The sequence below is a fragment of the Aquila chrysaetos genome, chromosome Z, assembly GCF_900496995.4.
Source record: "Aquila chrysaetos chrysaetos chromosome Z, bAquChr1.4, whole genome shotgun sequence".
NCBI lineage: Eukaryota > Metazoa > Chordata > Aves > Accipitriformes > Accipitridae > Aquila > Aquila chrysaetos.
This window is the reverse complement of record NC_044030.1, coordinates 26398799-26425754: the sequence shown is the minus strand read 5'-3', so window position 1 is coordinate 26425754 and position 26956 is coordinate 26398799. Positions and strand designations below refer to the sequence as shown.

At 37.4% G+C, this 26956-nt stretch overlaps 1 long non-coding RNA gene across 1 annotated transcript; it reads right to left on the bottom strand.

Moving 5' to 3' along the window:
* Positions 1–218: 218 nt before the first annotated feature.
* LOC115336796 lies at positions 219–25194 on the bottom strand. Its single transcript, XR_003921915.1, has 3 exons — positions 24925–25194; positions 2096–2203; positions 219–321 (listed from the first exon to the last, which is right to left on the bottom strand). It is a non-coding gene; the product is annotated as an uncharacterized LOC115336796 (long non-coding RNA).
* Between the last annotated feature and the right edge of the window lie 1762 nt (positions 25195–26956).

Sequence of the window (26956 nt, the reverse complement as noted above, 5' to 3'; positions counted from 1 at the left end):
AAGTTGCAATCCAAGTTTTGTTCTGTCACTGACACTTGAATTATAACTGCAAACCATTATGGCCGAATAGTTCTAAATGATGCAACTGAAATGGAAACATTATCTTAGAAGATTTGAATACTCAACTGGAAAAACAAACAAAACAAACGCACAGTAAGTAAAATGAAAGAAGTAATAATCTGAAAGAAAAGGAAGACTGCATCTGAGTACTTCAATGGCTTATTCTTTAAAAATCTTCCATGAAGGCAAAGAAGATAATTGTGGTCACTTATTCCCAGAATAAAACTGACACCAGTTTGGGTCCCCAGAAAGCAAGACTTCCTGTAAAAAATATGCATTGGTCTGCCTTTCTCCTAAATGTCAGGTGACAATTCCACAAGACAGTGTGAGCCAGCTGGTCATTTCATTATCGGAAAAAAGACTGGACTGCTGTCAGGGAAAGGCAGCCCCATGATATGATTCTTTGCAACAGGGGAGAAAAGCAAAGGAAAAGAAGAATGGATCTTCCCTATCTTCTTGTGATGTGCTTTTGTATATGTAACTCTGCCTTATGAAATCCTAAATCATTAAAAGTGTTGGTGCCCATTGCCTAGTAGTGATCTGATTCAAGTCCCTGAGCCAAAAAAATCTCCAAACTGCCCCCAGCCTCCTTTAGTGCTCAGCTTGCTATAGGGCCAAACAAGTCTCAGCACCAGCTAAGAAAAAGGAGGAAAGAAAAATAGGACTGTTGCCTTTGGTGGCAGTCAGCTGCTGGATCACCCTACATAAGAAGAAAATACTTTTCTCTGAAATAAGTTAAATTCAATATTCAAATACTGTGCATATTACTTTGACTTTTTTTTCATTTACCAGCAAAACAAAATTTAAAAATTGATCAATATCATGGTTTGCCAAAAGGAAACATGCCAAAAGGATATTACATCACATAGCAGATGTGGTTGACATAGGCTGTTATTCCTTGTTCCACCAAAAAAAAAAAAAGACAATTGTGAAATTTCATGCGCAAAATGGCGTATTGGTCATATATGATGCCAGTACATGTGGACAAGAGCTGGTACAGAATTATGTTCACATCCATGACACTAGCAAAAATAATTAACTTATTAGATCAGGAATTCCATTCATATATAGGGACTGCCTTTAAACAGCATGGGAGTTCAGTAGATTATGGTATAAAAGTAGACATAGAACTAGAATTAATGTATATGTAACTTACAAAAGCTAATTAGAGTATTCTTACATGCTGTAAGCATGTGGCAGATTTTTACTGTTATGAAGATACATTAATGAATAAAAAGCATCACATGTGTATGTGTGTGTATATATATATATATATACACACACACAAGACAACTTGCAAAGGAGTTGTTAACACATGAAACTCTAGAAAAATCAGGTCAGTTAAAAGTTAACAGAACAATTTCCATTTGGTTTGAGCCTCCATAGTTTTTTATTCTGTCCTACCCTTGCCTTCGCTTCCCGGAGACCTCCTTAATGTTTGACTATCCATGTAAGAACTATTCAAGCAAGTATGAGTTACCTTCATACAACATACTCTGAGAATAGACAGTAGCAGAAAGCAACAATGCTCCTTCAGACTTGCTCCTTTCTCATCCAATGTCTGCTTCCTTAGTATTGTACACCCTGAATTTTTAAAATGCAAGCACATTCACAGGAAATGCTTAGGGCACCCTTTTGCAAGCCATTCAAACTACTGTCATCTTAAAAAAGTTATTGAAACATAAAGCTATTCAAGATAGGCTGGCAAATGTGACCCAGTCTACACTATGATGAAGAATAATGGATATCAATTTTCTGATGTCTCCTTCCACTCCCAAGTTGTAACTAAAACGGCACTTAGAGCCAAAGATTAGTTTTTTTAAAAGACTCAGTAATATGACACACTGTTTCTCCAGTTACTGCACTGTACTAGCAAATACAATTATGCACAATAAGTGGCCTAAGACAGTATTAGTTATTCCTTTCACAATAGATCTGCACTGGTTAGTCACCATGACTTGTTTTGTATAAAAGCTTCACATGAAAGTATCAATTTTCATATGCTTCTATTTCAACAACCAGAAGAGTGACTCACCTTATTTATCAGTATTCAAGTACAGAGCGTCAATCCCTGCAATGTACAATTTCCATTTCTTGAGGGGTGCACAAACTGGTAGAAGTCACCGCATGTTTGTGGAATTAACTGTGTAATACAGAAGAAAATGATTTTTAAATTCCATTCTTGCTCCACATAAAGGCTTCATGTTCATATAATTTTGCATGCAGGTTAGTGATTGACCTGGTTCTTAAATTAAAAAAAAATGAGGAAAATAATAGGTTGATAACAGAACATCCATCGTCATTTTTCACTTATATTTTAAATGTTAAAATAGATAATATCTCTCACTTTACAAAACAGGGGTAGTGTATTTTGGACAGGTTAACTTAACAATACAATATTCCAAGTAAGAAACAAAACTAGTTATCTTCCATAGGTGGCTCAGTTATTTTAATGTCAAAACTACCAGATGTTGGATCACTTTTATGATCCTTTTCTCAAAGTTGTGAAAATAAAAAGTATGGCAGTCTATTTTCCAAAAATAAATAATAAAAAATAAATACAAATCTAATTTTTTATTAACAGAAAAGCTATTTTTTAAAAAGACATAGCATTCTATTATGTAGGCTGACATAGAATTTATTTTCAGGAAAGTGTATATGTGTATACGTGAAGAAGGTGTATACGTGAAAAATTCAGAAATTAAGAACAATATCAGAAAATTAACCCCAGATAGCTCATAAATTTTTTTAGTATCAAAAAATATCTGCAGGTGCCTTCTATATATATGTACCTTATATGGACTTCACTTTAAAGTTAACAACTGAAATTAACACACAGAATATCTTCCAGTCAGTAAAATACTTCTAAATTAAAAAGTATTGAAGTGATAGAGTGATACAGTATTGAAGTGATAGAGTATTTCTAAAGGCCACATTACAAACAAGCGTTCCTTGTATGGATGATATGTTTCTTCACTTTCCCAGAATCTTCTGAAAATTGTAATTGCACATATCTGTTCCCCAGAAGGTCTGAGGAATAGTAGGTTGTTGCTAGTACTGGAAATGAGACTATTTGAAACAGACACACATTCAAACCAACAGTAAATTCATATTCTATCAACTCTGTGCTTATCAAGCTCTTCTGATCATACCGTAGCAAGGATTGCCAACACCATCCATCTTCCAGTTCTCCATACTCATTATCTGAGGGTGTCACAGAGGTAATATGCTCTCATCTCGCACTTGCCAAGGGCAGAGGTTCAGCGCATTGAAATGTACCCAGCACCTAAGGAAGTTACAGAGTTCTTGAGTCATCAAGACTACAAGACAACCAAAAAGAGAGAAGAAAATCTGCACAAGCTGCTGTTGAGTCTTTTACAGTAGAACTGCAATGAGCCTATCAGAGTATGTACCTAGGTCTGCTGACACCAAGTTTTCGCATTTTTTACACAGGTAAGGCACTGAATTGCGAATGAGGAATGGACCGGAACAACTTTCTACTGAAGGCCTGAAATGTACCATACAAGAAAGAAAAGGTGTAAATTGATTTTTAAACTTGTGCATATAAACATTCGCAAATACTGTTATCCAAACCAAGAAACTCAACCTCAAGTTATTCTATTATTTGATTACCATAGGTAATTAAAAATCATTTTCACATTTCTTTTCTTGACGAGAGAGAGCTGTGTCAGATGTAGTGTGCTGGTCAACATACTCTGCATTAGAAAGAAGGACTAACTAGAGTAATACAGTCTTATTTTCACTCAGGCAATCTACACTGGTTCATACACCACCAGTAAGCCACAATCCTCTTCACCAGAAATTAATGCCATAAGAAGTCCTAAAGCTGCAGTAAGAGATACTTATCAAAGTCTAATGCAGTTTCTGTGAAGCAATATCACAAAATTAGGACTTTTTTTCAGATGATCTTGTGCGCTTATCCCTGGAACCAAGATTTTGTGGCCTCAGGTTTTCCTTTTCCCTACATTGTAGATTCCATTCTGAAAAAAATGCAAAACAACTTTTCTTCTGATACCTTGTCCATTTCTCAGATATGTCAGAAAAATGTACAGAAAAGACATGAATAAAAATATGGAAAATGAGAAGAATTATAGCATTTTAGTTTAGGTTCTTTTTAAATTTAGGGACAAGTATTTGTAGTCCCCTGTTCAACAACAACAAAAATCATGTCCCAAAAACTGAGGTTAAGTAATGCAAATCCATGGTACTTCATAGCACAATTCTGAGGAAAATGTAAGGACATTAGAGTGAAATCCATTAAACCAGGCGCACATACACACACACAAACACACACAAAAGAGGAAAAAGCCACTGACGTTATCATCTGAGAGAGCAATTCCATAAAAAATGAAGTTTTCTAAACAAGCCTGCAGTTGAAGCAATTTATGTCAGAAGTCATTCCTTTTTGTAGAGATCTCTATTGCTGTATTGATTTAGGTCAAAAACAAATCTTAGTCATGGGGTTTAACAGTACTATTGATATTTCAGCAGGCTGAGGAAATTATGCAAATCTTGTAGTTACAGCAAACAAAGCAATTAGCTCTGCAAATGCAACAGATACTAGTAAGAATCATTATGGACATGATCTTAAAGTAATATTGTGAGAATTAAAGTTTTCCAAACTATACTATATAATTTATTTTTATTACTGTTTATATTTAATGTATCTTTGTAGCGGAGTTTATTTAAGCTGTTTTAACTGCATTCCAACTGAATTTTCTTGTAAGGATTACAATAAGAAAAATGGGTTCTAAACTAACAATGGCTGTTTGTCTACTACAAATTGTCACAGATGTCTGAAAAGATTAGTCATGAAATGCAGAATCAGTATATATTTTAAAAGACAAATGGTTGGTTTGAGTTTTTTGAGGTTAGGGGCAATGGACATTGTTTATGGAGCAAAAACCTAGCCTGCCTTTAAAATATTGACAGCAGCAACAAGGAAAGGGAGAGGAAGAGCTAAACATACCATCACAAAAAGAATGTGAAACAATGAATGTACAACCTGTCAACTCAAGTATAGACTATATAGAGCAGCATACCTCTAGTAACACAGATTTTCTCTTAGAATTAGTCATTCTAGCACTGACCAGCCTGTCAAGCAGCCTTGCTCAAGACCAAGCTGCTTCACTTTTAATATTATTGACAGTCAGTAAACTAAACCCAGCACAGGCAATTTAAGCAAACAGTGTTCCACAGCTGTAGTATAGGTGTTGTAGAACAGTGGCAGCCTTACTAAAACAGTTTGAAAGTTGGTTGTAATTAAGATGATGATAATATTACAATAGCCACCCTTTGCAGAAAAGAAATTCAACAAATTTTTTTTTTTCTGAAAGTTAATAAAAAAGAAATGAAATAGAATATCATATATACCTAGACACATATATAAAATGCCATCTTTTCCTGATGAAATCTGTGAATTAGATATTGCTATTTTAATATGCCATTTTTAACATTACATTGATTTTAATAAATTAATTACACAGAAATTTAAGCAAAAAATGATTGAATGAGTTGAGATAACTCATAAAAAACAGGAAAAGTTAGTCTCTGTATTAACAAAGACTAATCATAGATTCATCAAGTCATTCATGTCAGACCATGCACATGTTTTCACTCTCATTTCAAATGATGTGGACTGTTAATTTGATCATATTACTTTTAAGTCAAGCATATTGCCTGCAATGAAATATCACATGTGCTAAGTTGCATTCACAGTTGGCACTACAGAAAAGCAAGTGTTAAAAACAGGAGAAAAAAAAAATCATTGCTGAAAGGTAGGAAGGAAAAAAAAAAAAAAGAAAACTAACAACTCCAGTACAGAAACTGAAGGGCTAAAACCAATGTGTTGGCAAAAAAGAAATAATCTGATACAAGCCAACATATGGCAGAAATCAGCAAAACCTCTGCCAGATAGGAAAATACGTTTAAGCCACAGGTTATCAAATAAATGCAGATACAGCAAAATCAAACACCAGAGGAAAACAAAAGTGTGACTGGGGCAAAGGAAGTTTCGCCTGTATACACAGAAAGATAAAAGCCACGGAACAAAATAAAATTAAATTAAATTATCCTCCTCTCCCTCAGACTTACATGTTCTGTGCCTTGAAGGTATATATCAAAAACCCATAGAGACAAGAATGGAACCACATGTAACCACAAAGAGATTAATTTTATTTATTTATTTTTATTTCACATACTAAAAAAGAGGGTGGGGGGAAGGAAAAACTCTGGTCCCAGATTGTAAATTGTCTCAGGTAATTTTTGAATGTGGTATATGTTACACTAAGGAAAATGATAAATTTTAAGCAAACCTGACAAAACTTAGACCTTTGGCAAAATTCTATGAACAATTAAATTCCCTTCCCCCGTCTCAGCTTCACCCCCCCCACCCATCTCTGTACCAAAAGTAAACAAATTCACGTTTTGCTACCATGAAAAGATTATTGAGTCCTGCTTCCTGGTGAACAGAGTCAGCAAATTCTCTCCAATCCTTTAAATATGAAGTGACTAATATCTTTGTAGGAAAGAATAGTACTTATTTAAATAGGCATCTCAGGCTATTTAGTTTTTCTTTCTTCTGAACAACACCTTATGTTCTAGCTAGAAGCCAACAGACAGCAATGAAGATCATAAAGAATTAGCATTATGTACTCATGGCGAGAAATTGCACTTAGCAGGTTGGCTGTTACATTTTTGTTTAGCCTCAGCTTTCAGATAGGCCTGAGACAACATGCCACATACAGAACAGTGCAGAAGTTCCCTGAAAAAGACCGACAAGTTAACCTTTTTATGAGATTTTTAGGAGATGAATCAATAGGAAAGAACTTGCCCTTCAACAAACTAGAGTGTGCACCTAGAAAACTGTAATATTCCTAATGTCTAAGGACCAGATATAATTTAAACAACCTTTGAGCTTTCCAGTTTTGAAAGGGTGCCACAACCTCTGTACAGGGGCCATAACAGGCTATTTCAGCTGTAGAATAACCAGACTATATCTTCTCCATAGCTTCTGCTGAAAAAGCAGATAATGCTCGATGCACTCCCAGTGTTATTCTCCACAGAGATTTGCCATATGCAGTCAGTAGTCTTCAGTTCTTGGACCAAATGACTGTGTAGGACAGAGCCTTCCTTACATGTCTCCTCATATTGTATCTTAAAAGACAAAGCAAGTGAAATTCCAAACACAAATATGGAAAGACATGACTGTATATGATACACAGTTGTATTCAAGACTCTCCTTGAAGCCTCCTGGAATTGTTATACACTATAAAAGCTGAGAGGTTTTTTGCTAAAAATTATGAAATAGATGCAGCTAAAATGTAAATAGTCTCAGTCTGTACTACATTATACAAGATAATGGTTATCCACATGTAAAAGTGATGCCACATCTTTGTCTCTATGGCCCATTTTTCATTTTGCCTTCAGACTGAACAAACATAAAAGACTGTACATAATGCAAAAGTTTCTAAACATGAAAATGTTTGTATTTCTTCTTGTGAAACTCAAAATATTTCTGTTCTCAAAATAACAAGGAAGTAAAGTAAAGAAAGTAAACCTGACAGAAGCACGTCTCTCAAGAAATGTTAAATCTCTTTTCCAGATTTCATTGGGCAGCAATTTTTCTCAGGAATGAGTTGTAAAATGTAGGTTATTCCTACAGCTTTGGGGAAACATTTGATGGATAATCAAACTCTAGCAAACACACCTCCTTCAAGCTCATGAGAAAACTAGCGTTTGACTGTTGGGGATATTTGATAAAGTGTAAGTGAAAATTGCTGCACTGAGCCACCAACCCCCCAGAGGAAATGAGGTTTGAGCATCAGAGAAATGGAAAAGATCTTAAGAGTGATGGAGAATGGGCTTAGTCCGAAAGGATAACTGCGATTTTAAAGGTGTATGATTGTGAAAGTCACTATTGCCTTTAATTACTTAATTAATTAAGCACACAATCAAAAGTTATAAAGTGGTTGATCTCTTTCTAAAAGGAATTTATTCAACAGGCAATTCTCCAATGTGCTCACAACCTGAGTATACTTACTTTTATTGCAAATACAATCAATCAATTGTGAAATCTATCACTTCCACAAACCATTACAGTATTATTTTTAAACAGTTTTCTGCTTAGGGATTTTCTGTATATATATGTGAACATAGGTACCTACCCATATCAATAGGAATTTCTAAATCAAAATGTACATATTTTATATGGATTAATATTGCCACATGTAGAGCTAAATGTATGATGGTTAACGCTTTGTTAAAATATTCTGGACCTAAGTCTAAAATACTTAAAAAAATAGCTGACTGCCACAAGCTCCGTATTTTCCAAGGGATCTGCAGCACACACAGATCATCCTTCCCAGTTAAAAAAGAGGAAATAATCAATGCATTCCAAGCTGATTCTTTGTATTTTGAAGAACAGTTTGTGAGAAATAAGTACTCAAAATTCTGAAATAAAAAGATTAAACTATATTGTTCAAACCTATGCTTGAAAGATTTTGAGTATGTTAAACAATATTAGTGGCAATATGGACTTCAGTGCTTAAGGATATGTTGTGACTATTCATGTTTAGCTTTTGTGTATGATACATTACAACATTGTTGTATCTATCAAAAAAATATTATTTGCCATTAGAATTAACTTAACCATAGTGGAACCTTTAGTTCCAGAATTCAATATTCAGCAAGCATACTTATAGGTGTTTCAGAAAAAGGAATTATTTTGCTATCAAGCTGTATGATGTTCCTTGTCCGATATAGGATTCTAATAAAATGGAAGATGTTCTTGATATACCACTGTTGTGCAAATGGTGGCATTATCATAACCATTGCATTTTCAAGCAACCTGTGCATACATCATTATTTAGGATGAGATTTAGAACAAGATTTGTATGTAACTTGCAGACTTCTGAAGAACATTCTAACACCAAATTTTATGGTGGAACTTACATTTTCTTGTTCTTGGAATGTTACTTGTGTATATAGGAGACACTTTTTGATAAATGATTTCCAGTGATGGCCTACTGTTTGTGTATTTTCCAAATTATTATTAATCATTATTCATTACACCTTTTTTTTTTTTTTTAAGTATATGTTACTCCAATTTTCCTCAAAACTATGGCTACAACTGCAATTACAGAATTGCATCTACACCTATAACAACAGGAGAAAAAGTAGTCTCAAACTTTTCCAGGCCCTTTAAAGCAACGTTTGTTGTTTGTTTGGGTTTTTTTTCTTGGTCTCTTTTGACTAGCGTGTACCTATTTAATTCCTTCTCAAGTCCAGAACTCCTTCTATTCCTCTACCTATAAGTTCTAAGCAGAGTAAAGCATCGTCCCCTCTTTCTGAACTAGGATTCTTGCCTATCTTTTCAGCTTGAAAAGATGTGTAGAAGCTGTATGTCTACAAGCTATTGACTCCAGCTAAAACATACAAACATGACCCAGTAAATACAGTGGAAAATTATATTATTTAATATGGAGACAGAGAAGGACCATACTTATTTTTGTAAGGCAGTTCTATTCAGCTGTAACTGCTTTTGAAATGGAATGCACAACTTCTTCATTCACCCTTCTCATATTTGAAACAATATTTCACAGTAAGAGATAAATTAAAGAAGATAGTAATGCTATTTGAGGATATAATCTGTAAATTATACTTAAGTGAAAAGCTTTCTTAAATTTGGATCAAATATCATTCTAAAAAAAAAAAAAAAATCGTAGATATCCAGAAAGTGTTACATGAGACACTTCAGTTGGTTTTGAGTCAGATTATCCTATTCTTAATTGAGAAGATCATATAAATATTTAATATTATATGAACATGTAAAAAGTATTAGTTACTTGCAGATTCCATGCTCTTTCTTAAGAGCAGAGAAACCTCTTCTTACACAATGCATGTTATATGAAACACAGCATTTCAAAGTGGATTTTTTTTAAATTTTGAAAAAGTCAGATCCTGCAAATATGCTAATTCTTATTGCATCTTTGTGTTTAATTGCCATGAAGGATTTTCTTTCATTGATTTGTCTAACTAGTTTCTGAAGCAATGTAAGCTTTTGACATCTACAGCTTTCAACCCATGGTGACAAGCTCCACCAGTTCCTCTCCCCACATGAAAAAGTATTTCTTCTTGCTAATTTTGAAACTGATAATTTTGTGTGATGACTGCTTGTTCTTGTACAATGAAACCAAGTGGATAATAATTTATAAGTCACTTTCTTCACAATAGTTGTGATTTTATATAATTCTTTTAGGAGTTATTTCTCATGACTCATTGGGAGAGATCATACAGCAATTGTGAAAAACTAGACAAAGATTCATGGTGGTAAGAAGGCAGTGGAGAAAAGATATCAAGGTAAGAATAGAGAAATTATGTTTGCAATACCATAAAATGAGACAAGATAGGTATGACTATACTATTCTTACAGGTACAGAAGTTTGCTATCTGATCTCGCACAGTGGTGGCGCCTCTCACCTATTGATCTTCAGGTACTCATTCTGTCCTTCATTCTTCTCCTTTACTCCTTACCCTTTTGTTTCTTCTCACAATAAAGGATATTTTATTCTTTTCCTTTTAAAAAATATTCATCCTTGACCTTGTAAGTCCCTTCCACTTAAATTTAACCTCTTTCATGGAGCTTATCAATTATATCATTTTAGATTATCTCCAAACCAGCACTTTATTACCTATTTAGAACCACCTGTATACAGTGTTCACTGAAGAAAAAAGGAAAAAAAAGTCTCTCTTTGTCCCTTTTTATAGAAGGTAGAGCATTTAGGGGACAAGTAATTCAGTTGTGCTTCCCCGTTGACTTACCTCTTTCTCCCTTCCCAGGGGGCTTCTTGGCAGTTCTATGTTTAGGAATACAGAATGAAATGTACACAAGAGCTGGACACGGCATCTTTGATCTAGCTATGATCTGTGCCAGAGACCCTCACATATCTTAGGCCAGAAACACTCACAAATATGTTTCATGTATGGATCTTCAGACAAATTGTAGGACGACAGAAAAAGTAATAGGCTAAATGGTCATGAAATGCCCCATAAGTTTCGAAGTAAAAATCAACCACTAGAATTTGTTTGAAACACAAAGTGATGTAATACTCACTTTATTACAGTTTCTAAAATAAACTGAAATAAAATGTCCAATAAATGAAACTTTATTTAAAGATAATTGACAGACTAAGGAAACCTCCTTTTGAACCATATTTATCACAAAGTTGTTTGTTCACAGCTGGGAAATTCTATTGTCTTCTCATGTGTCTGTGTTCTCAGAGATGAAATAATTGATCTGACAGTTATAGTTGTTTTTAAGGTTTTGAGTTAGTAACTTGAAATATCTATGAAAAGGAGGAAAGGAGGGAAGGAGGGAAGGAGGGAAAGAACAGCTTTCCTTTATTGGGATTGGAGTCAATTGATTTTCTTAGAGAGCTCTCAGTAACTACATAATAGCCAGAGTCTGGGTCTTCTAGCTTAAACACCTTCCTCTGGAAAACTGAAACCAATTTTCTTTTCATTTGAAGATGGGTTACACATTTTAGTGGGGGATGAATTTTTTATACTTAAAGTACACATTTTGTCAAGTAAGTACTTCAAAGCTTCTTTAAACTGAATTGAATTACTTACATTAAAAGATATCTAAGAGAGTCTTAATGATTTCAACAAGTTTAAAAAACACATTGCTTTTAATGCTGGAAGTTGTTATAGACTTTTCTGGAAACTGAGGCACTTCAAAGTTTTAAAGCTCTTATCTGAAACTGCGTAATCCTAAAACCAAGATACCATAAATATAAATTATTCACAGGAAAGTATTACCAACCCTGACAGAAACCTTTCTTCTAAATGAACACAGAATAGAGAGCACCAGACACATTTCAGTGAATCAAAATGAGGGAAACACTTTCTTCATGAGCCAAGAGCAGTTTTTTATCATTGTTTCTTGTGCTGGTGAGATCTCTGAAGAAAAAAGATACTCTTTCAGTGCTGTAGTTTGTTTTATTCTGCCTATTTTTTCTTGTGAAAACTTAAACTGCTCTAGTGCTTCCTTACCAAGTGTAACTTCCCATTGACGCCCATCTTTTCTGATGTCAGGTTTAATAACTTCATGTTGCAGTAGGCACAGCACCATGGTCCGCCAGGCGCTGATATCCCACACTGGTGCAGAGACCTTCTGCAGAATATACTTCTGGAGTGTTGCATTGGAGTCTGAAGAGACCATGAGTCAAGTTGTGAGGGAGAGCTGACCTCTTACAAGCCTGGGTCTGCTTCCAGATTTGACAGTCAGGGAGGCACCAATGCTGTTCACATTTCAACTTTTCCACATACCTGGCTGTGGGCGATCAGCTGCCCAGGGCCTTACTCAGATCATGTGAATCACTGCTAAAGGCTCTCTCGGCTGCCTCTGCTGAGAAAGTTGAGCTCACAGCTGTATTTAGTCATGATGTATTTTGATCAGGGTGCCCAGATAGATAGCTCTGACACCTTCCCCCACAGGAAAATTGTCCTGGACTGGATTTTGGTGGCCACTCCTGTTAATAGATTGGGTCAAGGAGATCCAGACTGAAACTCACAGAAGTATCACATAAATGGCAAAATGAAATGAATAGTAGACAAAGGTAAATTACTGGGTACTTAATAAATCTGAATCCTAGAATTCATCATATTTAAAAGCAGAAAGAGAAATCAAGGAAAAGGAGAGGGCATGTGAGGAATATAAATCAAGATTGCTGCTACTAAAGCCAGTTAGCTGAACCTCAAGTTTCAAATGACTGAAAAATTCTTAAGGATATTGAAACTGAAAGGAAGGTTGTGCAAGACAAGAGGGATGTAATGAAGGATTTTACAGGCTCATCAGAAATATAAATTGGAAAGACTGTAAGCCCATTAAGGAAGGAAAAGAGCTTTCTAACAAAGAATCTGTGCACTCCTTAGAAATAACGGTTTATTTGTTTCAGTTTGAGCCAAAGAGGCAGTAAAGGCTAGCAAATTATAAAGTCAAAAGTTTCATCCCTTGTAGCATGAAAGACAGTGGGGAAAGGCAACATGGTTTTTAAGTTATTACTTTTAATATTATAATTATTATTAATTAGGAAAGATCTTTCAGTCTGTGGTGTGTCTACAGTAATTTTCTGTTAGAACTACAATGAAAATAAAAGTGTTCTGCATTGTGTCTGGTTCTGTTCATCCTAAACACCTTGTTGGAGGAATGGCTGAAGGAAAGATTTCCAAAGACATCTACAGTACTGCAGCAGCTGCGTAACCTGGGCTCTCTCTTATATACTTACTTTGAATCCAACAGCAGGAAAGCTGCAGTGAGTGTAGATAAACATCTAGTAGTTTAAATCATGCTGCTATAAGTATACTTCTATTAGACCTCCAGTTGGTTACGCTAAAAATTCATTAATATATGCTGCATCACACTTTCTTTGGCACTATAGTGCTACCTATGGAAAACAATCCATGATACCAGTGTAGTAATTTTGACTTTGGCAGATTTAAGGTCAGGTTCCAAAGAACTTTTGAATTTTATGGAAAGGATCTTGTACACACCTTACCTTATAAATTGAAAAGATACATTTGAAGTAAAATAATTTTCTGAGTGTCCTTGGTTATAGTCAGCATTGATCTATAGTCTACATGAATAGCTAGCCTGAGTAGTTTACAGACATTTATATGATTTCATAAATTTCATAAACTTATCATCCTTATAGTTGTGATAATAAGGCCAGTTTGTCAGTTACTATTGCATTTCAGAAAGGGTGCAGTAGTAGCTCACAATTCATCCTATTTAGGATTCAGACTGGAGTAGAAGTCAGTGAATATCTGAAATGAAACAAAAAGTTTGGCCCAGTGTAAAGGAAAACATCTTTTTAAAACATACAATGTGGCAATAAGAACTTGCTTTAAAATTAAGGTTTTGGCTAAAGCAAAAAGTACTACTACAGAGATACTACTTCCAGCTGAAGTAAACACTGGCATGAGAGAAAAAGTTCTAAGAAAATTGCACAATAAGGATTAAAATCTAAAGATTAGATTGGAGTCAGATGACGGGCTGAATTCAGCGGGCTTGATCTTTTAAGGTGGACTTTTCTTTTTAATGGAATTTTTAAGAAGCCTTGTCTTCACTTTAGGAAGATTTAGTACTGCCAGTAGGCCAGTGTGTTCTAGCTTAGAATCTAGCACACAAATGACAAAAGTAAACAGAGTTACAAAAAGTAGACAATTGCTTGAAGAGTTTGATTGAATCACAGTGGACAGAAGATGATTCAAAAATCAACACGAAAAAAATCTGCTAATGTAGAGCCTTTTTTTTTTTTTTTTTTATAATGTGTATCAAAAACAAGGTATTGAGGTAGAATTAAAAAATCTCCAACCTGATGAATGAAGAATGACTGCCTGGCAGAGATGTCCTGATGCATTGTTTTAATTAGAGGCTGATTCCTGATCCATATGGTCAGAAGCCCAGAATATAGGCTTAGTAAACCACTAAAACTTTATTTGATCATTGTTGTGTCTTTTCATTACAAAAGAGTGTTGTGTCAAAGTATGGTTAAAGTTTTGATAATTTAAGATGTATTCATAAGAGGAGCACCGTCTAATACATACCAATGTAGGTGTATAAGGAAAGTGCTTTTAGCACAGATATTGCCTTAATTGGGCTGTATGATGTCCTTAAGTATGCAAATTAAAAATTAGTGTACTAATTTTCTATAATACAACAAGTATCAGAAAATGGGTGAACAAAAATTTGCATTTAACTTGAGATTCTGCTACCATCATGAAACACTCAAACTGCACTCTGTGGCTGATCATGACTCTATCAGAAGTTACAGAAATGCACTTTGTGTGCAGAGCCTTATAATTCACAACTGGTTTTTGTTTATGTTCCATTAAACACTCCAGGCTGTCGAATACACCTTACACAGAATAATAAATAAAATTGGAGATCTAAAGTAAGTAATGTCTCAACACTGTACCCATGAAATAATACAGTTGTTGCCAAGGTATATATGGTTTCTCAGTGTTGTTCACTTTGCAGTTACTAACTAGACTGTAAAACAACCCTTTCATTAATGCTGGCTGGGAGACAGGCTTACCTCATTAGTTCAGATTTGTTAACCTATTTGTCATAACACTTCAACACTCAAACTGGACCCCAGCCATCATTCTGTTCCTCACACTCACATTCCCAAGGCACAGATATTCTGTATGTTTTCATACTTCACACTGTTGGTATAGGAAAGCAGTGTTATCACTTCGGTATGTTACAATCTGTTGTGGAACACAATGTGATAATGAGGAACAGTGAATAAGAAAATTATTAACTCCTTGTTAATCATTTTATAGAGTCAGGTTGACCCAGTTTATGATTTCTCTCCAGAGACAGTGAGATATCATAAATGTACCCAGCCAATCCTGTGCTGGGAATCTAAAACTAACACAATAACAATAAACCTTAACTTGAATTAATCCCAGACAAAAATGCATAATCTTGGTCAGCACGTCACCTGCCCTATTATGTCTTTTCAATACCATGTCTACATCTTTTAGAAGAAGAAGAAACTGCAGAGAAGCTCTGCATTTTAAGAGGGTGCTGTATTACTACTTAAAAACTGTCTGAGCATCACATTTAGCAGACTATACAATCAGATTTATCCATGCTCTCCCTGTGCAGAACTGTCCTCCCATTTTTCACACAATAGACAGTATTGTTCCTACCTTCTTCCTATACATTTTAGGATTTATTAATAGTTACATACTTACAAGTATATTAATAGCTCATGGTTCTCCTGTATCTTATTTATTAATTAATTACAAACAAGGATAATTTCTGGGCAGCAGTCACATCAGGATGGTGTTTTCTGAAATTACTTGTGTATCTTCTTCTTTTCCACTGCAAAACAGATTTCCCACAGTAGCAACCTGTGACACTTTTGTTAACAAAATGTCTTCAGGGTGAAGGTGATTGATCACACTGTGAAGTCCCAGACTATGCTGGCTTTAAAGAACTTAGCTGGAAAATTCCAATTTCCTGAGGTGAAGCTGTCTGCCTGAGAGTGATGCCAAGTGTTGTTTTGGAAGGGTTAAATTGCATCAGGTGAAACTGCACTCATCTGTAATGCTTTCTTCTCACCAAATTGGAGCTAACTTTGCAAGCATGTATTATTTACAGATTACCAGTTTCTGAATTATTACATATGTGATTATCTTAACCTTTTTTTACTAGCTGTAGGGGCTAAAGTAAGTATTATGGGGGCTCAGTTACATAAATTGATAACCATGTGTAAAGAACAACATTAATTATGAGTCACATGCATAGCAAAGGATTACATAGCATTGTAAAAACTTGCAGCCGATTGCATGTGAGTCTGCATTGGTGTTTACTGTGTCATTGGGTGAGACAAGATTGCCCTGTGTTCTCTGGTAATGTGAGCTGAAACAACTGGCTACAGCCTTTGAGGGATTTTATTTGTGCATCCAAATAATGGGAAATTTTGGTATATACCTTCAGCTGGCCAAGCAACACAACTCAGTATTGTCTGAAGCTAACATGCATCAGAAATCAAATGCTTCCTGTCATGTTTAGACATGTGGGTCAAACCAGTGAATGTGGTAGTAAGATGCATAACTGTGGAAGTAAGGTAAGTTAGTGAGAATTTTAGAGGCTGACTACTATCTGAGATCTTCCACCAGCATTCACAAACACCAGATTAGGAATATTAGAGGGATATCCTCTGATTCTGTAAGGAGTAGAGATATCCTTGCCTAGACCTTTTATGGACCTGCTGTCCATGAATTTGTCTTATTTCTGAATCAGAAACTGCCACTTTTGAACCTACCAATCTTGTATGCCTGCAGCAACAACTTCGAAAAGTTCATATAGGAATTTGTTAGTAGATTTTGCAAGTTCTCTAATTCTCTGTCTTAACAGAGAAGGAGTAGAATTTTTTTCTGCAGAAAGCTTTCTACACTTTTTCCACCTACTCTGTGCCTAGCATAGGATTAAGACTGATAGATGACCTGACAGCTTTCATACATGTTTTTCCCTAATGATCTTCTGATTAAACTCCCACCTTCTGTTTTTTCCTCTTTTTCAGACAATATCTGATTTAGCAAATGCCGTCTTTGTGCTACCATTTTGCAAATAAGAATAGTTCATTACCAGTCTGGATCACTTTTGAGTCACAATTTGGCATGGAGAAAAAGGGCATCTTCAGTTTCTCTCTTATCAGATTAACCTTGTAAAACTCCTACATATTTGATAGTTTTATCCTTTTGATTTACATTGATGAACTTCCATTATATTTTTGGTTTTATGTCTGTTTTGTCTCAAGACAGTGCTATTCTCAGCATGAAAGTACACCCTTAAGTATACTTCCTTACATAGATCATTCTAACTGCTATATAATTCTTGAGGTAGACTTGACACATTATCATTTACACTAAACATATTCTGTGCTATGTGTAAAGGGTCCCTTCATACCTGCAGTATGTAGGTGGACATGGGCCAGATGAAGAGTAAAGTCAAGACCCTGAATTTTAGGAGAGTGAACTTTTAGTAAGGAATTAGTGGATGAGACACCCTCGGAAAATGCCCTCAGGGATAAAGGAGCTAAACAGAGCTGGCAGCTCTTCAAGAACATTTTGCTTAGAGTACAAGTGCACAAGAGCTCTTGATTCCCACATGTAAGAAATCTGGCAAAGAAGGCAGGAGACCAGTATGGCTGAATGAACACCTCTTAAAGTGTAAGAAGGAAATGCACAGGCAGTGGAACCAGGGATGTGTATCCTGGGAAGAATACAGGGACACTACCCAAATGTGTAGGGATGGGATCAGGAAAGCTAGAGGACAGCTGGAGCTGAATTTGGCAAGGAATGTGAAGAATAATAGCTTCTACACGTACGCTGGTCAGAAAATAAAGATTAAAGAAAATGCGCCCCCTGATAAATAAGCAAGGAGAACTAGTGAAAACCAGCATGGAAAAGGCTGAGGTACTCAACAATATTTTTTGCCTCAGTTTTCACTAGCAATCAATCTTCCCACATCTCTCAAGTTCCTGAACCTCAAAACAGGGACTGGGGGAACAAAGTCCCTCCCATGGTAAAACAAGGTCAGCTTTGAGACCACCTGAGTCACCTGAACATACAGAAGTCCATGGGACCCCACAAGACACATCCCAGGGTCCTGAGAGAAGTAACCAGTGTGGTTGCCAAGCCACTCTCCATCGTATTTGAAAAGTCATGGCAGTCAGGTGAAGTCCCCAGTGACTGGATAAAAAGGAATGTAATATCCATTTTTTGAAATGGTGGAAAGGAGGACCGTGGGAACTAGCAACCAGTCAGCCTCTCCTCAGTGCCTAGTAAGATAAGGAAGACATCCTCCTGGAAGTTAAGTTGAAACATATGGAAGGCAGGGAGGTGATTAGAGACAGCCAACATGGCTTCACCAAGGGCAAATCATGCCTGACTAATCTAGTGGCCTTCTACAATGGAGTGACTGCATCAGTGGACAAGGGAAGACATTTCTGTAAGGTCTTTGACTCAGTTCCACACAACATCCTTGTTGCTAAACTGGAGAGACATGGCTTTGATAGATGGACTGTTAGATGCATAAGAAATTGGCTGGATGGCCACATCCAAAGAGTTACAGTCATTGGATCATTGTCCAAATAGAAACCAGTAACGAGCAGTGTCTCTCTAGGGTTCATACTGGGACCAATAGTATTTAACGTCTTCACTAATGACATAGATAGTGAGATTGAATATGCCCTCAGCAAGTTTACAGATGACACCAAGCTGAGTGGTGAAGCTGACACACTTGTTGGAAGGGTTGCCATCCAGTGGGACCTTGACAGGCTTGAGGAATGGACTCATACGAACCTCATGAAGTTCAGCAAGGCCAAGTGCAAGGTCCTGCATCTGGGTCGGGACAATCCCCAGTATCAATACAGACTGGGGATTAATGGATTGAAAGCAGCCCTGCACAGAAGGACTTGGCAATACTGGTGGATGAAAAATTGGACATGAGCCAGCAATGTGTGCTTGCAGCCCAGAAAGCCAATTGTATCCTGGGCTGCAAAAAAAGAAGCATAGCCAGCAGGGCAAGGGATGTGATTCTCCCCTTCTAATCCACTCTTGTGAGACTCAACCTGGAGTACTGCATCCCATTCTGTGGTCTCTAGTACAAAAAAACCACAAGTTAGAGCGAGACCAGAGGAGGGCCATGAAAATGATCAGAGGGCTAGAATACTTCTCTCCTTTGGAGACAGGCTGAGAGAGTCGGGGTTGTTCAGCCTGGAAAAGAGAAGGCTCCAGGCAGAACTGTTCTGTGGTCTTTCAAGATATGAAGGGGTCTCGCAAGAAAGATGGAGAGAGACTTTTTACCAAAGCCTGTAGTGACACAGACAGGCAATGATTTTAAACTGAATTATGGTAGGTTTTATGATGAGTGAGACACTAGAACAGGTTGCCTAGAGAAGTTGTGGATGGCCCATCCCTGGAAGTGTTCAAAGTCAGGTTGGACAGGTCTTTGAGCAACTTGATCTAGTAAAAGATGTCTCTGCCCATGTCGGGGGGGTGTGGACTAGGTGATCTTTTAAGGTCCCTTCCAACCTAAATTATTCTATCATTCCATGATCCTATGATCACAAACGCTCCGTCTTCCCACATTCCAAAAACTTAGAAATTGTGTGTAGTCATTTTCCAGCTTAAACTGTGCATCAGTGTCGTGGTTTAACCCCAGCCAGCAACTAAGCACCACGCAGCCGCTCACTCACTCCCCCCCACCCAGTGGGATGGGGGAGAAAATCGGGAAAAAGAAGCAAAAACCACAGGTTGAGATAAGAACAGTTTAATAGAACAGAAAAGAAGAAACGAATAATGATAATGATAACACTAATAAAATGACAACAGCAATAATGAAAGGATTGGAATGTACAAATGATGCGCAGTGCAATTGCTCACCACCCGCCGACCGGCACCCAGCTAGTCCCCGAGTGGCGATTCCCCGCCCCCACTCCCCAGTTCCTATACTGGATGGGACGTCACATGGTATGGAATACCCTGTTGGCCAGTTTGGGTCAGCTGTCCTGGCTGTGTCCTGTGCCAACTTCTTGTGCCCCTTCAGCTTTCTCGCTGGCTGGGCATGAGAAGCTGAAAAATCCTTGACATTAGTCTAAACACTACTAGCAACAACTGAAAACAGTGTTATCAACATTCTTCACATACTGAACTCAAAACATAGCACCGTACCAGCTACTAGGAAGACAGTTAACTCTATCCCAGCTGAAACTAGCACAATCAGAGACATTGATAAAAAATCCACAGAGGTGTCTAAAATCATCAAACTGTTACATAGCCATGTAAATGGCTGATGCACAAGAAGCAATGCGCAATTGCTATATTCATATAATCAGGAACATGTTTATGCAGCCTGTTTGGCATTTTGGCCCAAATGAGGAAATTTTATTCCTTTTGACAAAATCATGAGTGTCATCCATGCAAAAATCTCTATAACAAGACAGTAAGGTTTAAGTTACCCCTCTTAGAAAAATTCAAAACTATTTTCTAGTTACGTCTTATTTGTTTTTCAAAGCTCAACTCACTTTTTTTAAAGGGGAGTTTATAATCCATCACAACTTTTAGTTCAGTAAAATAAAGCAAAAATATATAGGCAAGCAATTAATAGTACCATGCCAGGGCATATTCAGCCAGTGTTATTTCAGATTTTGATTACAATTAGTATACAATTAACTACAATCTCTCTGCTTTTTACCCTGCTCCCAGAATCCTTCTCAGCTGCCATCATAGCATCACACTTTGTTTCATGAACTTTATACCCTCGTGTGTGTACTATGAGGATGATTTCCCCTGCTTTCAGCTGCTTTATTTGTATTTTTGGCCAGTTCATTAAATTCTTGGAGGGTGTGATAACAGAGATAACACTATGACAATACAAATAGCCATTCAGGAAGTTTTTACATTAATAAAATGTCACACAAAGGACAAAAGTTCTGAGATAGCAGCTGGGTATATAAAATTATAATTATGTCGACAAACATAAAGTTATTTCTCAGTTCTTCATTCTAACCCAGTACATTTTGACAATATATTTTTCTTTTGCAAAAATATTTATCTTACATTAATGATAAATTGAGACAGAATTGCTATGGTAGAGCAGTACCTAGACCACAGTCAAGTAGAAACTATGGAAACACTTGTAGTATAAGACAATATTAAGGAGAATTAACTATCCTAACTTTTAAAGGAAGACCTTGCTCATGTATCTTTCAAAAAAACATGATTTTATATTCTGGATTCCTTTTGGTACTAGATACTGGTCAGTTCTTTTAACTCTTTTAATCCTGAAGATGAATTTTTGGCCCTGTTAAATTGAAGGACAACTCTTACAAGGTTTTAAAACAGCTTAAAGTTTCACTTTTTTTCTGTTTGACTCAAGATAAACTTTGCTTGAAATTTTACATTGCTGTTTCATTTCTGAACAGGTTCATTTGATACATCAAAATGGAAGAAAACTAAACAAACTCTTCTTCAAACAATTCTGGGAAAAAACTTCTCTTGTTTAAAACTCTGGGGTTTGTACCTGTACATTATGTTCGTCTGAGAAATATTAGACGTCTAGGATGCATAAAGAGTAAACATTAAGATTTTCATCTTGTCAGAACTTTACTTCACATCAAATAAATCATGCATTAGCTATTATCTGAGTGTGGAGTGCATGAGGTTTCTTACTGTTCTTACAGTAGTATGGCTCATTCAACTACAGTAAAGCACTATGATGGGTGCACTATGGTGGGCTGTAAACTAAAAAATGATAAAAATAACCAATCCTGTAGGCTCTTTATACAATATGAGCAGCCTAAACTTCGTAGCTTTTTAACCTTTTACTCATATCTCATTTTTATTTAATAGGAGCCAGTAGATACTACAGATGATTTCATACAGCAAGCTTAAAGCCCCCTATCTGTTTCAATTTATTTTTATAATTCCAAAATTATCAACATTTGAACCTTACTAAAGACAGGTATTTACTGTGACTGCAAAAAGCCAGAGCACACATGTTGAAACCTTTGTAACTGCTGCTGCTGCATTTATCTCCATGCCATTGGTTGGTAACTTTTTTGATGGTGCTACAAAGAGCCATGAGGAAGATGCTGCCAAGTCCTTGAGCATGCTGTGAAAGTGACTATGTTAAGCTAATTTTTTGGATGTGTTTTCTGGTGATGTTGCTTAAGCAAATGAATTTTGCTATTTTGCAGCTGGGCCAGATACTAGTAATGTTTTTTTTAGCCTGGTAGAAACGGTGTCTTGGGCCACTGGGCCACTTCGTATTTATAGCTTTATAGGCTGAATAATGATCATAATGTAAACATGATCAATCATTGAATGGACTAGCACAAGTGTCAGAATAGAACAGAATTTAATAGAAGGGAATGTCTCAGTCTCAGTAAATACTGCCTTAAACTCACAGCCTGCTAATTTAGACTGTGAGAACATAGACCACTATAGAATCCTAGCAAATGAATTTTCTATTAAAATACTAAAATATAAAGATCACTAGGATGGAGGCAAAGTGTTAGTAATGTTAGTAAGCATGTGAATGAAAATAATGTTGAGCTTAAATGAGATGTTCTTGTATTGTTTGATAGCCTACATATAGAAACACTACCAAACATAAGCAATGCTATTATGTTTGCATGTGTGTGTACAGAGTGCTGTAATCTTTATTCAGACGTGCTAGTAAGTCACTGCAGATGCTGTAAGGAATTTCTCCAAAACTTGCATATACAAAGACACATGTAATTTTTCAAAATGTTTCTCATTTTTTAAGAAGAAAATTATTGATTACTTTGCCCTAGAAAAAATTCAGATATTCCTAATAATACTTTTTAATGCCAATGTTCTTAAATAAGACACAGTAAATAATTCAAGAATTAATTCTTGAATGCAAAACACAATTCTTGAAAGGGAGACACAACCTTAAGTTATAGGATCCTAAAGTCAGGCTATCTTAAGCCTTTGTTCTCTTCATCCATTGCATGGAGACTATTAACCATGGCTGATCATGCTACGTGGCAGAAATTACCTCTGACTGCAGTTTTCAGAAATTTAGAGACTGTAGGATTCAGGAGAACCCAGCTTTTATAATAAAGGTATTTTATTTCAATATAAAACATAACATAATTTCCTTACTATTAAAAAAAAAAAAAAAGCAACCCAACACTGTTCTGTACTGTCAAGGTATGTGGAAGTTCTGCGGGGCTCTGAGCTGTAGAAGGCAAGCAATTAAGTAATTGTATATTTTCTTCAGATAAAAGAGCTGTAGCAATGAAACAGAATCATTGGCCAACCAGATTGTATTGGTTTTGTGTGGCAAGGTTTTGGTGGAGGGGGGGGTTACAGGGGTGGCTTCTGTAAGAAGTTGCTGGAAGCTTCCCCTGTGTTCGAGACAGAGCCAATACCAGCCGGCTCTAAGGCGGACCCGCCGCCGGCCAAGGCCGAGCCAATCAGCGATAGTGGTAACGCCTCTGTGATAACATTTTTAAGAAGAAAAAAGTTGGGATAGGCAGAATTTGGCAGCCGGAGAGAGGAGTGAGAACATGTAAGAGAAGCAACCCTGCGGACACCAAGGTCAGTGAAGAAGGAGGGGGAGGAGATGCTCCAGGCGCCGGAGCAGAGATTCCCCTGCAGCCTGTGGTGAAGACCGTGGTGAGGCATGTTGTCTCCCTGCAGTCCATGGAGGTCCACGGTGGAGCAGATATCCACCTGTAGCCCGTGGAGGACCCCACGCAGGAGCAGGTGGGTTCCCGAAGGAGGCTGTGACCCTCTGGGAAGCCCTTGCTGGAGCAGGCTCCTGGCAGGACCTGCGGATCTGTGGAGAGAGGAGCCCACGGAGCAGGTTTTCTGGCAGGACTTGTGACCCCGTGGGGGACCCACGCTGGAGCAGTGTGCTCCTGAAGGACTGCACACAGTGGAAAAGGACCCATACTGGAGCAGTTCATGAAGAACTGCGGCCCGTGGGAAGGACCCACGTTGGAGAAATTCGTGGAGGACTGTCTCCCGTGGGTGGGACCCCACGTTGGAGCAGGGGAAGAGTGTGATGAGTCCTCCCCCTGAGGAGGATGAAGTGGCAGAAAATAACGTGTGATGAACTGACCGTAAACCCCATTCCCCGTCCCCCTGTGCCACTGGGGGGGTTGGTAGAGAATCCGGGAGTGAAGTTGTGCCCGGGAAGAAGGGAGGGGTGGAGGGAAGGTGTTCTGAGATTTGGTTTTATTTCTCATTACCCACCTCTGGTTGATTTGTAATAAAGTGAGTTAATTTTCCCCAAGTTGAGTCTGTTTTGCCCGTGACGGTAAGTGGTGAGTGATCTCTCCTGTCCTTATCTCGACCCACAAGCTCTTTGTTATATTTTCTCTCCCCTGTCCAGCTGAGGAGGGGGAGTGATAGAACGGCTTTGGTGGGCACCTGGCGACCAGCCAGGGTCAACCCATCACACAGATGCTGGGTAGAAATGGAGAAGTGATGTAAGTTAGTCTTCAGAGGCTTAATAGGGTATTTTTTCAGGAATGCTATTTTCAAGAGAGGAGAAGTTAAAGCTTAGGTTGGAATCATTGCTTGAGCTTATCATGAAGCAATAGGGAATATCATGATTTCAAAGTATACACAAGGAGAGAGTGGCTTTAATTACCAAAAAAATGCAGGAGGAATGTTAGCAGCCTTAGGGTATAAATAAGACTTAATTATTCATAGAACAGCCTTGCTCATTTGCTCTAAAAGAAAGATGATTAAAAAATCTGGAGCTGAGAAAGGACTTACCTTTGGTTTCTTCATCAAGTTACAGAATACATATTTTTTCCAACTTGGCATTAAGAAGTCAGCATGCCTCATGCATTGAATGCAGGAAAAGGCATTTGGTAAGCTCCAGACAATTTTAATTTTCTTTCAATTAAACAAATAAGGATGAGATAAAAAATAGATGATCACTGTCTACTGTAAAGTGCCTTCACATCCAAATACTAACATGAGCAGTGATAGGTTTGGGGCTTTATTTTATTTCTGACCTGAGATTCATTCTAGATGCAAAATAATGCCGAGACTCAAAATAACGTTAGGATCATCTTGATCACTAGATAACATGACCTGTAAAAGAAAGTACATGATGTCATGGTTTAAGCCTAGCCAGAAAAAAAGCACCACAAAGCTTCTCGCTCACTCCTCCACCCCTCAGTGGGATGAGGAGGTCAAAATATAACAAAAAGCTCATGGGTTGAGACAAGAACAGGGAGGCATCAATTACTGATTATGGTCACAGGCAAAAACCAGACTCAACTTGGGCAAAAAACAAAATCAATTTAATTTACTACCAATCAAATCAAAACAAGGATAATGAGAAGTAAAACCAAATCTTAAAAAAACCTTCCCCCCACCTCTCCCTCCTTCTTGGGCTCAACTCTACTCACAATTTTCTCTACCTCTTCCCCTCCAGTGGTGCAGGGGGACGGGGAATGGGGGTTGTGGTCAGTTCATCACACATTGTCTCTGCTGCTCTTCCTCCTCAGGGGAGGACTCCTCACTCGTCCCCTGCTCCAGTGTGGGGTCCCTCCCATGGGAGACAGTTCTACATGAACTTCTCCAACGTGAGCCCTTCCCATGGGCTGCAGTTCTTCATAAGCCGCTCCAGCATGGGTCCTTTCCACGGGCTGCAGTCCTTCAGTCACAGACTGCTCCAGCACGGGCTTTCCCACAGAAAATTTCATGGCCATCTTTGGGGGCATCCCCTTGCTCTGGCATGGGATGCTCCACAGGCTGCAGGTGGGCATCTGCTTCCCTGTTCACCTCCATGGGCTGGGGGGGGACAGCCTGCCGTGTCACCACGGGCTGCAGGGTCATCCCCTCCTCTGGCGTACCTCCTCCCCTCCTTCTTCACTGACCTTGCTGCCTGCACAGGGGTTTCTTTCACATTCCAATTTCCTCCCCTGCTGCAAGTTCCCCTTCTTTAATATGTTCTCCCAGAGGCACTACCACCGTCGCTGATGAGCTCGGCCTTGGCCAGAGGTGGGTCCAACTTGGAGCCAAGGAAGCTTCTAATAGCTTCTCATAGCCACCCCTGAAGCCCCTCCCCCACTACCAAAACTGCACCACACAAATCCAAAACACTTATTTTCATAATTTTTCTTTTAATTGGCCTTCATCAAAATTCTTTAACTTAATGCTATATATTACATAGAAATTTGAAACTGATTCCATAAGTTATCGCGGGGAGGATCTAAACGCATTGAAATGGTTGTAAGACAAAAAGGAGGAACAGATTTCCTAAAATAAATGAGAGAAAGATCTGAATTAATCCCAAAATAGTTAAACGTGAAAACAGTGTGACCTTTAATAAATACTTACTGATCTACTGAAATCAATACTTAGATTGAAATAATTGAAATAATTTTAATTTAATTTCAGTTTGAATTGAATCTATTTCTAATTGAAATAATGCTTCAGTTAGAACAGTAAGTATTGAAATATTATTTTCTACATGGATTCTACAACTCTTTCTATTATTGCATTTAAAAAAAATGTTGAGTGGAAAGACACAACTTGGTGGCAGGCATATGTTCAGTATGAAGAACCTCTGAGAGTTCATGTATGATATGGCAAGAGAAGAATTTTACTTTCTCAGCATCCTTAGAATTTTCAGGCCACAAAGGAATAGCAGAAACAGCTTTGACAGAAAAATAACAAATTTTATCTTTGTCATATAATTTGAAGATTTGATGGTTGGGCATGTGGCAATGGTTAGAATAAATAAAGCTAATTTGTAGTCTATGACTTAATAGATGGAAATTCTTTAGAAGAT